We start from the raw sequence: 9,477 nt of genomic DNA, 5'->3' as shown, positions 1-9,477 counted from the left end.
TGGGTCTCACAGTCAGATTATAGCTTTATTACCTGGTTGTAGTGGGTCTCACAGTCAGATCATAGCTTTATTACCTGGTTGTAGTGGGTCTCAGTCAGATCATAGCTTTATTACCTGGTTGTAGTGGGTCTCACAGTCAGATCATAGCTTTATTACCTGGTTGTAGTGGGTCTCACAGTCAGATCATAGCTTTATTACCTGGTTGTAGTGAGTCTCACAGTCAGATCATAGCTTTATTACCTGGTTGTAGTGGGTCTCACAGTCAGATCATAGCTTTATTACCTGGTTGTAGTGGGTCTCACAGTCAGATCATAGCTTTATTACCTGGTTGTAGTGGGTCTCAGTCAGATCATAGCTTTATTACCTGGTTGTAGTGAGTCTCACAGTCAGATCATAGCTTTATTACCTGGTTGTAGTGGGTCTCAGTTGTAGTGGGTCTCAGTTAGATCATAGCTGTATTACCTGGTTGTAGTGGGTCTCACAGTAGGCCAGACCCTTCCTCTCATAGTGGCGGTGTCCAAGGAACGGCTTCTCACACTTAGCACACACAAAATGCTGCAAACACAGGCAACATCACATGTTAGCATGGCTAACTGTAGTACCAGGCAACATCACATGTTAGCATGGCTAATGGCTAACTGTAGTACCAGGCAACAACACATGTTAGCATGGCTAATGGCTAACATTAGTCACAGGGAAGTAGCATCCCAAGTTAGCATGGCTAATAGCTAACTCAGTCACAGGCAGACACCACTCACACGCAGGCGGCGCATATTGCTAACTCTACTCACAGGCACAAGCAGTTAAGTTAGCTAACTTTGGCTAACCTAGTCAGCTGCCATCGGGCACACGTATTCACAAAGAGTATCAGTGTAGAGCGCTGATCTAGGATCAGTGATCTACCTGTACATATGTTATTCATTATGATCTTAAAGGAAGTCAGTTCTGGATAAGAGCGTCTGCTAAATGACTTAAATGTAATGTAAAATGTAAAGGTCATGAACAGTCCAAAATTTTTTTTTTTCATAAAAACTGGATGATATTTTGAATGAAAACCAGGTTAAAGTATGAAAAAATGACCATTGCTCTTACATTGATAAAGTCATAAAGCTACTGGTCCCCATGTCAAACACTTGGATTCATTGTTATGGTTAGGGTGACATCACCCTAACTCATTTTAATACACCAATGGTAACATGATATTCTCTTACCTAATTTAAACAAGTACCGCTTTGTAATCAACATCGGAGAAAAAGGCGTTAAGGAGGGGTGTGGTTTTACAGCTACTCTACTGGTGCCAAAATTTGACTGTAGGATGTCATCAAATATAATTAAAAGTTTACACTCATCTATCTATGGTAAAAGACACTTATGTCCCTTTCATCTGTCTGGTGTTATCTAGTTACTGGTTAGCTGGGTCTTCATCTGTGTCTGGTGTTATCTAGTTACTGGTTAGCTGGGTCTTCATCTGTGTCTGGTGCTAGCTGGGTCTTCATCTGTGTCTGGTGTTATCTAGTTACTGGTTAGCTAGGGTCTTCATCTGTGTCTGGTGTTATCTAGTTACTGGTTAGCTAGGTCTTCATCTGTGTCTGGTGTTATCTAGTTACTGGTTAGCTGGGTCTTCATCTGTGTCTGGTGTTAGCTGGGTCTTCATCTGTGTCTAGTGTTAGCTAGTTACTGGTTAGCTGGGTCTTCATCTGTGTCTGGTGTTAGCTGGGTCTTCATCTGTGTCTGAAAAGTTATCTAGTTACTGGTTAGCTAGGTCTTCATCTGTGTCTGGTGTTAGCTATGTCTTCATCTGTGTCTGGTGTTATCTAGTTACTGGTTAGCTAGGTCTTCATTGTGTCTGGTGTTATCTAGTTACTGGTTAGCTAGGTCTTCATCTGTGTCTGGTGTTATCTAGTTACTGGTTAGCTAGGTCTTCATCGGTGTCTGTGTTAGCTAGGTCTTTCATCTGTGTCTGGTGTTATCTAGTTACTGGTTAGCTAGGTCTTCATTGTGTCTGGTGTTATCTAGTTACTGGTTAGCTAGGGTCTCTTCATCTGTGTCTGGTGTTATCTAGTTACTGGTTAGCTAGGTCTTCATCTGTGTCTGGTGTTACCTGGTTCATCTGTGTCTGGTGTTAGCTAGTTACTGGTTAGCTGGGTCTTCATCTACAGTTCAGTGTTAGCTAGGTCTTCATCTGTGTCTGGTGTTAGCTAGTTACTGGGTTAGCTAGGTCTTCATCTGTGTCTGGTAAACATCTAGTTACTGGTTAGCTGGGTCTTCATCTGTGTCTGGTGTTAGCTAGTTACTGGTTAGCTAGGTCTTCATCTGTGTCTGGTGTTATCTAGTTACTGGTTAGCTGGGTCTTCATCTGTGTCTGGTGTTAGCTGGGTCTTCATCTGTGTCTGGTGTTAGCTAGTTACTGGTTAGCTGGGTCTTCATCTGTGTCTGGTGTTAGCTAGTTACTGGTTAGCTAGGTCTTCATCTGTGTCTGGTGTTATCTAGTTACTGGTTAGCTGGGTCTTCATCTGTGTCTGGTGTTAGCTGGGTCTTCTCATCTGTGTCTGGTGTTTTCTAGTTACTGGTTAGCTGGGTCTTCATCTGTGTCTGGTGTTTTCTAGTTATTGGTTAGCTGAGTCTTCATCTGTATCTGGTGTTAGCTAGGTCTTCATCTGTGTCTGGTGTTAGCTAGTTACTGGTTAGCTGGCCTTCATCCGTGTCTGGTGTTAGCTGGGTCTTCATCTGTGTCTGGTGTTTTCTAGTTACTGGTTAGCCGCTGGGTCTTCATCTGTGTCTGGTGTTATCTAGTTACTGGTTAGCTGGGTCTTCATCTGTGTCTGGTGCTAGCTGGGTCTTCATCTGTGTCTGTGTTAGCTAGTTACTGGTTAGCTGGGTCTTCATCTGTGTCTGGTGTTATCTAGTTACTGGTTAGCTAGGTCTTCATTGTGTCTGGTGTTATCTAGGTCTTCATCTGTGTCTGGTGTTAGCTAGGTCTTCATCTGTGTCTGGTGTTATCTAGTTACTGGTTAGCTAGGTCTTCATCTGTGTCTGGTGTTAGCTAGGGTCTTCATCTGTGTCTGGTGTTAGCTAGGTCTTCATCTGTGTCTGGTGTTATCTAGTTACTGGTTAGCTAGGTCTTCATCTGTGTCTGGTGTTATCTAGTTACTGGTTAGCTAGGTCTTCATCTGTGTCTGGTGTTATCTAGTTACTGGTTAGCTAGGTCTTCATCTGTGTCTGGTGTTACCTGGGTCTTCATCTGTGTCTGGTGTTATCTAGTTACTGGTTAGCTAGGTCTTCATTGTGTCTGGTGTTATCTAGTTACTGGTTAGCTAGGTCTTCATCTGTGTCTGGTGTTATCTAGTTACTGGTTAGCTAGGTCTTCATCTGTGTCTGGTGTTAGCTAGGTCTTCATCTGTGTCTGGTGTTATCTAGTTACTGGTTAGCTAGGTCTTCATTGTGTCTGGTGTTATCTAGTTACTGGTTAGCTAGGTCTTCATCTGTGTCTGGTGTTACCTGGGTCTTCATCTGTGTCTGGTGTTAGCTAGTTACTGGTTAGCTGGGTCTTCATCTGTGTCTGGTGTTATCTAGTTACTGGTTAGCTAGGTCTTCATCTGTGTCTGGTGTTAGCTAGGTCTTCATCTGTGTCTGGTGTTAGCTAGTTACTGGTTAGCTAGGTCTTCATCGGTGTCTGGTGTTATCTAGTTACTGGTTAGCTGGGTCTTCATCTGTGTCTGGTGTTAGCTAGTTACTGGTTAGCTAGGGTCTTCATCTGTGTCTGGTGTTATCTAGTTACTGGTTAGCTGGGTCTTCATCTGTGTCTGGTGTTAGCTGGGTCTTCATCTGTGTCTGGTGTTAGCTAGTTACTGGTTAGCTGAGTCTTCATCTGTGTCTGGTGTTAGCTAGTTACTGGTTAGCTAGGTCTTCATCTGTGTCTGGTGTTATCTAGTTATTGGTTAGCTGAGTCTTCATCTGTGTCTGGTGTTAGCTGGGTCTTCATCTGTGTCTGGTGTTTTCTAGTTACTGGTTAGCTGGGTCTTCATCTGTGTCTGGTGTTAGCTAGGTCTTCATCTGTGTCTGGTGTTAGCTAGTTACTGGTTAGCTGGGTCTTCATCTGTATCTGGTGTTAGCTAGGTCTTCATCTGTGTCTGGTGTTAGCTAGTTACTGGTTAGCTGGGTCTTCATCTGTGTCTGGTGTTAGCTGGGTCTTCATCTGTGTCTGGTGTTTTCTAGTTACTGGTTAGCTGGGTCTTCATCTGTGTCTGGTGTTAGCTAGGGTCTTCATCTGTGTCTGGTGTTAGCTAGTTACTGGTTAGCTGGGTCTTCATCTGTGTCTGGTGTTAGCTAGTTACTGGTTAGCTGGGTCTTCATCTGTGTCTGGTGTTAGCTAGTTACTGGTTAGCTAGGTCTTCATCTGTGTCTGGTGTTTTCTAGTTATTGGTTAGCTGGGTCTTCATCTGTGTCTGGTGTTTTCTAGTTACTGGTTAGCTAGGTCTTCATCTGTGTCTGGTGTTAGCTGGGTCTTCATCTGTGTCTGGTGTTAGCTAGGTCTTCATCTGTGTCAGGTGTTATCTAGTTACTGGTTAGCTAGGTCTCATCTGTGTCTGGTGTTATCTAGTTATTGGTTAGCTAGGTCTTCATTGTGTCTGGTGTTAGCTAGGTCTTCATCTGTGTCTGGTGTTATCTAGTTACTGGTTAGCTAGGTCTTCATCTGTGTCTGGTGTTATCTAGTTACTGGTTAGCTAGGTCTTCATTGTGTCTGGTGTTAGCTAGGTCTTCATCTGTGTCAGGTGTTATCTAGTTACTGGTTAGCTAGGTCTTCATCTGTGTCTGGTGTTATCTAGTTACTGGTTAGCTAGGTCTTCATCTGTGTCTGGTGTTATCTAGTTACTGGTTAGCTAGGTCTTCATTGTGTCTGGTGTTAGCTAGGTCTTCATCTGTGTCAGGTGTTATCTAGTTACTGGTTAGCTAGGTCTTCATCTGTGTCTGGTGTTATCTAGTTACTGGTTAGCTAGGTCTTCATCTGTGTCTGGTGTTATCTAGTTACTGGTTAGCTAGGTCTTCATTGTGTCTGGTGTTAGCTAGGTCTTCATCTGTGTCAGGTGTTATCTAGTTACTGGTTAGCTAGGTCTTCATCTGTGTCTGGTGTTATCTAGTTATTGGTTAGCTAGGTCTTCATCTGTGTCTGGTGTTATCTAGTTATTGGTTAGCTAGGTCTTCATTGTGTCTGGTGTTAGCTAGGTCTTCATCTGTGTCTGGTGTTATCTAGTTACTGGTTAGCTAGGTCTTCATCTGTGTCTGGTGTTATCTAGTTACTGGTTAGCTAGGTCTTCATTGTGTCTGGTGTTAGCTAGGGTCTTCATCTGTGTCAGGTGTTATCTAGTTACTGGTTAGCTAGGTCTTCATCTGTGTCTGGTGTTATCTAGTTATTGGTTAGCTAGGTCTTCATCTGTGTCTGGTGTTATCTAGTTATTGGTTAGCTAGGTCTTCATTGTGTCTGGTGTTAGCTAGGTCTTCATCTGTGTCTGGTGTTATCTAGTTACTGGTTAGCTAGGTCTTCATCTGTGTCTGGTGTTATCTAGTTACTGGTTAGCTAGGTCTTCATCTGTGTCTGGTGTTAGCTGGGTCTTCATCTGTGTCTGGTGTTAGCTAGTTACTGGTTAGCTAGGTCTTCATCTGTGTCTGGTGTTTTCTAGTTACTGGTTAGCTGGGTCTTCATCTGTGTCTGGTGTTTTCTAGTTACTGGTTAGCTGGGTCTTCATCTGTGTCTGGTGTTAGCTAGTTACTGGTTAGCTAGGTCTTCATCTGTGTCTGGTGTTTTCTAGTTACTGGTTAGCTAGGTCTTCATTGTGTCTGGTGTTAGCTAGGTCTTCATCTGTGTCTGGTGTTAGCTAGGTCTTCATCTGTGTCTGGTGTTTTCTAGTTACTGGTTAGCTAGGTCTTCATTGTGTCTGGTGTTAGCTAGTTACTGGTTAGCTAGGTCTTCATCTGTGTCTGGTGTTATCTAGTTACTGGTTAGCTGGGTCTTCATCTGTGTCTGGTGTTAGCTAGTTACTGGTTAGCTAGGTCTTCATCTGTGTCTGGTGTTATCTAGTTACTGGTTAGCTGGGTCTTCATCTGTGTCTGGTGTTTTCTAGTTACTGGTTAGCTGGGTCTTCATCTGTGTCTGGTGTTATCTAGTTATTGGTTAGCTGGGTCTTCATCTGTGTCTGGTGTTAGCTGAGTCTTCATCTGTGTCTGGTGTTAGCTAGTTACTGGTTAGCTGGGTCTTCATCTGTGTCTGGTGTTAGCTAGTTACTGGTTAGCTGGGTCTTCATCTGTGTCTGGTGTTAGCTAGGTCTTCATCTGTGTCTGGTGTTAGCTAGTTACTGGTTAGCTGGGTCTTCATCTGTGTCTGGTGTTAGCTAGGTCTTCATCTGTGTCTGGTGTTTTCTAGTTACTGGTTAGCTGGGTCTTCATCTGTGTCTGGTGTTATCTAGTTATTGGTTAGCTGGGTCTTCATCTGTGTCTGGTGTTAGCTGAGTCTTCATCTGTGTCTGGTGTTAGCTTTACTGAGCTGGGTCAATCTGTGTCTGGTGTTAGCTAGTTACTGGTTAGCTGGGTCTTCATCTGTGTCTGGTGTTAGCTAGGTCTTCATCTGTGTCTGGTGTTAGCTAGTTACTGGTTAGCTGGGTCTTCATCTGTGTCTGGTGTTAGCTAGGTCTTCATCTGTGTCTGGTGTTATCTAGTTATTGGTTAGAGGTCTTCATCTGTGTCTGGTGTTATCTAGTTATTGGTTAAGCTGGGTCTTCATCTGTGTCTGGTGTTTAGACAGGTCTTCATCTGTGTCTGGTGTTAGCTAGTTACTAGGTCTTCAGCCAGCATGAAATGGGGTTGTTAGAAACTCAGACGCCATTGTCATGTGAACCACATAACAGACATTCCAAATGGGAGAGTTTTTAAAAAATGATATTGATGCAATTTCAATGTTTGAGTTGCGTTGTTTATCACCACATTTGCTTGAGAGATGATTTTGCTGCAACACTGTATCCAAGTTGTTTGACGTCGGGGTTTCAGAGAGCTGTCAGTCAAGAAGCGCCTCACAAGAATAAGTTCCCCACTCAGCCTGTCTTTTCAAACTTCCTGGTAGTTAGAGACACTCATTGAGCATTTCTATCCAAAACAAATATTATGGGTGATATTTTAGTCACTCAAAAATGCTATTTTACATGGGAATCAGAATGACTGTTTGGGAACTTTAAAGACTAAGCTGCCCTATATCAGCCCCTACCCTGAGAGCTTTATGAATACAACTGGCCAAAGTAACTCAACGGGGCTTGGTCAGAAAGATACACACACAGCAAAATTCAGGGACAGGCAGCTGAACAGTGGCCTCTAGTGGAGAGAATGTCAACTGCAGGCAGGCAGGCACTGTAGACTACTTGTCGTGTATTCATCAGTACTGTAAAGTTGTGAGTGATTGTGCATGTGTTTAGACACCCACACCCATGTATTTCTGGGTAAGAAGAACTTATCTGTGAATATGGTAACGGTGTGCCTTTGTTTCTATTGACATATGACAGGTGTTTGTGGCTGAAGAGTGTCGGGTGAAGCTAGCTATGCAATGTTTCCTGTAGTGCAGTTTATATGTGCGGAGGAGAAAGACCTTGAGAAACCTTGAACAACCATGTGTCCACTAAATAGGACCCTATTCCCTACATAGGGCTCCTAACTGGCTGACCAGAACACTATGGGCTCTGGTTAAAACTTAGTACACTACATAGGACTACATGATGACTGCCATTTGGGACATAACACCTTCTCACCATGTTAAAGTGCAAAACCTAAGTAGGCATAGCCCTTACATTCATAGTAGGGATGGCCCTGGAACTATCGCTCACATACACTACACCCAAAGTGCTGGGACATTAGGAAATACAGGAGAAAACCTAAGGACGGGGAGGATAAGGGAGGGGGAGGAGGATAAGGGAGGGGGAGGAGGATAAGGGAGGGGGGAGGAGGATAAGGGAGGGGGGAGGAGTATAAGGGAGGGATAAAAGAAGCCACAAAGATGAGGATGTAGAGAAGAATAAAGGAATGTGTTGGAAGGAAAAGAAAGGTGTCACAGGATGGAGAGCAGATAGAGTTACTCACAGTCCAATCAAACATACGCTCTCTGAACACAAAGGAAATTATACAAATGTAACATATAATTTCTTTGTAAAAGCTTACTCAACAAACATCTGACTAACCCGTTACATTTGAGTCCAAATATGTGTAAAATACCACTAGATCCCATCATGTCATTTGGGAGCACACACCTCGACGTGCCACTGCTTGCCCATGGCGTTGACCACGCGTCCCTCGATGGGCCTCCTGCAGGCGCCACAGATCGGCACCCCCATCTTATCATGGCAGGGCAGACAGTACAGCTCCCCCTTCAGCTCCCTGGCATCTGCTGTCAGCTCCTTACTACAGGGAGAGGGGAGGGACAAACATTACTACAGCTCCTTACTACAGGGAGAGGAGAGGGACAAACATTACTACAGCTCCTTACTACAGGGAGAGGAGAGGGACAAACATTACTACAGCTCCTTACTACAGGGAGAGGAGAGGGACAAACATTACTACAGCTCCTTACTACAGGGAGAGGAGAGGGACAAACATTACTACAGCTCCTTACTACAGAGAGAGGAGAGGGACAAACATTACTACAGCGAGAGGGGAGGGACAAACATTATATTACACAAAACACACACAAACAGTGGTTTTGAAGCAGGGTAAATGGTAAGATCTTAAACAGTCTTGCTTTCATTAGTTCCAAATACTGACTGAACCACATAATGGAATCAGGAGCACATTATGTCAGATATCAGGAGGGAGCCGTGAAGCGTACTGACCCACAGTTGTTGCAGTTGAAGTGGTCGGGGTGGTAGGGGTCGTTCTTAAAGATGAGGGGGCTGTCCTCGATGATGGCATGGCATTTCTGACAGATGTACTTCCCCAGACCTCGAGCCTTCTCACGGTTATGACAGGGTCGACACAGGTGCCTGGTTAGGAACAAACATTACTACAGGGAGAGGGGAGGGACAAACATTATACACCATTATATTACACTGTGCAGGGACAAAGCAGGATGGGTACGTACATCCAACATGTCTCACTGGACAGGGACAAAGCATGATGGGTACGTACATCCAACATGTCTCACTGTGCAGGGACAAAGCATGATGGGTACGTACATCCAACATGTCTCACTGGACAGGGACAAAGCATGATGGGTAAGTCCATCCAACATGTCTCACTGGACAGGGACAAAGCATGATGGGTAAGTACATCCAACATGTCTCACTGAACAGGGACAAAGCATGATGGGTAAGTCCATCCAACATGTCTCACTGGACAGGGACAAAGCATGATGGGTAAGTACATCCAACATGTCTCACTGGACAGGGACAAAGCAGGATGGGTAAGTCCATCCAACATGTCTCACTGGACAGGGACAAAGCAGGATGG

General features: G+C 44.1%; 1 pseudogene; it reads right to left on the bottom strand.

Moving 5' to 3' along the window:
- Window positions 1-400: 400 nt before the first annotated feature.
- The window catches only part of LOC124029852, a 13,641-nt pseudogene continuing 4,564 nt past the window's right edge, over window positions 401-9,477 (bottom strand).

The sequence above is a fragment of the Oncorhynchus gorbuscha genome, unplaced genomic scaffold (genome assembly GCF_021184085.1).
Source record: "Oncorhynchus gorbuscha isolate QuinsamMale2020 ecotype Even-year unplaced genomic scaffold, OgorEven_v1.0 Un_scaffold_7901, whole genome shotgun sequence".
NCBI classification, from domain to species: Eukaryota; Metazoa; Chordata; class Actinopteri; order Salmoniformes; family Salmonidae; genus Oncorhynchus; species Oncorhynchus gorbuscha.
This window is presented reverse-complemented; position numbering and strand designations above follow the sequence as displayed.